Here is a 2,440-nt window from a genome sequence, read left to right as displayed (position 1 = left end):
CCATCTGTGCCTTTAAGTAACAAAGTCTTCATTTGCGATATGTTATAACATATCTACAATTGTTATGGTGGCCTTCAATACTGAGCCAAGAGAAGTGGTACAATCCCCATTTCTGCCTACACTGAAAGCTTTAGAGTCAAGGTGGATCAAGTGCATCTCTTAACACAATCACTAAAAATCCAGGAAATTGCCAATGGAAAAAATAGAAAAGCGATATACACACTTTTGCAGCAGCCTTATGACCCAAACATCATAAAACTCAAGTGCATAAACTTAATGCCTTCTCAGCTAACTTTAGAGATATTCTTTCATGGAAGCACATAATTGAAGCTGCACCTCTCCTTGTCATATGTGAATAGAGACTGGAACCCCAACCCAACAGGAGCAGAATATTGTACTGTTACTCCACATTCAGTTAAAATACCATCCATCTAAACCCAATTTTCTGTTGGAAAAAATACTTTTGACTAAACTCTTCACATTAAATATTAAATTTTGTGACTTAGTTTCCTTGATTTTATTGCAGCTGTGAGACTGCCATAATGCACTGCCACCTCTCATCAAGAGAGGAGATCATAGTGCAACATGTCTAACCTCCAAAAAAATGGGGACATGAGCCATTTTTACTACAACAGCTACAAGGCATAACTGTGTTATAGGAATTTCATAATTGAAATATTTAAAGATTTTGATTCTGTTAGCTGAGAGCTTAAAAATGTACATAGAGTGGGGAAGGACTCTAACCAGTTCCATCCTCCTCCATTCACCTAAGGACCATATCAGCAACATCACCCAGACCTCAGCTTACTGTGATTTTTCTACATCTCTCTAGTTCTATGGAGAAGTAGAGTTATTCTTTTTCCACCTTTCAAACCAGTAGCAACAAAATCCAATACTAGCTATATACAGGATAAAACATCAGTAAAGGGCCAAGACAAATATTTAATGTGTTGGACTACCACTGTTTGCATTTGCTGATCCTTTTTTAGCCAGGAAGGAGATATGGGAGTTAGAGACATCATCATATTCCACAGATTTGGGAGAAATCTTAAGAAAGCAGAGGCACTGCCTTTAGAGCTGATTTGCAGTTAAATGAAAGTAGATGATGTAGTAGTAGATAAATATGATTAAAATCTTTCATCCCATATCAAGTCTGGGATGAAAGAGGGATGAAATAAAAAGTGTGTCTGGTATGATTCTCCAAGAACATGCTGCATACATGAACAAGCGAAGATTAATGTAATGTTTAAAAATTCAAATTATATGCTGAAGGGCAGAAACCTCTAGAATTTATTATAGTTTTGATTATAACTTAAATTAATACAATCCTTGGAATGCCACTAGCATAGGCAACAGTCTCTTGCTGAAGTTCTTAAGTACTAACTGAAGCAATGATACGATATGCTCTGCCACCAAACATCCATCCTTTCCTCTCTTTTCCACTGTGTCTAATTTTGTTGGTTTTGTACTACCAGCAGTTTTCGCATGATAGATAAACCATATTAGCAGCCCTTTCCCAACACCTACACTCTCTGTTTCCACAATCCCCATTAGCAGAACTGATACTTCTGTGGTAGACAGGAAGTATATACTATTATTATTATCAATAGGGTGGTTTTTCTGTCTTTTTTCTCCCTTTCTTTGGTATCCATTCTACCTCCTTCCTGGTACCTAGTTCTTTAGAATTCTTAAATTCCTCCAGAGCCCCCAGTGACTTTTTGCTCATATATCAATTTGATCCAACATTACTGCTGACACTTCAACCCTTGAGTGTGCTCAATGTTGATTGCTTCAAGACAACAGGTATTAACTCAGTACATTCTGTAGTTAAGAATGATTTCTATTCATCAGCTTTATGGCCAAGAAATGCCACCGTCTCCTTGCTGGCTTTGCTTCTTGGTGGACTAGCTGACTCTTGAGATTTCCTGCTTCTTTTATACTGAATCATTTTCCATATTTTCCTTCATCCTTAATAAAGACCAATTAAAATGCTATGCAAATAACCTGACAAATTACAGTGGGGTTGTGCCTCCTTACTAATTCTCTGAATTTAGCCCAGATTGCTGAATGCTTATCTTTAGAGGAAAAATTCAGGAGTTTGCCTGGACAGCCATTTCTTCACTGTAATAAGGCATATCTTCAACTTGAGCTGTATGCCCTTCAAACAAAACTTCTGAAATTCAGCTTGCATTTTGGTGATAAGAAACAGTGCTTACACATACTCAGTAAAGCATAGCACAGACATTCTACCTACAGGCAGTATTACAAATAGAGATGTGTAGAAATTCTCTCACTCATAAATTAATTTAGTAACTCCAAATCTTTCAGTAGCTTCTTTCTGCACTCTGGACTTTCTGTTTTTCACTCAAAGATTTTTCACAATAGGCCATCTGTAGCCTAACTCCCCTAGCACACTAGTAGAAAGATTTGTGAATCCGGA

Source organism: Gavialis gangeticus, unplaced genomic scaffold (genome assembly GCF_001723915.1).
Source record: "Gavialis gangeticus isolate Ggan-Ray unplaced genomic scaffold, GavGan_comp1, whole genome shotgun sequence".
Classification (NCBI taxonomy): Eukaryota; Metazoa; Chordata; order Crocodylia; family Gavialidae; genus Gavialis; species Gavialis gangeticus.
The sequence above is the reverse complement of the archived record's forward strand: the minus strand, read 5'-3'. Positions refer to the sequence as shown.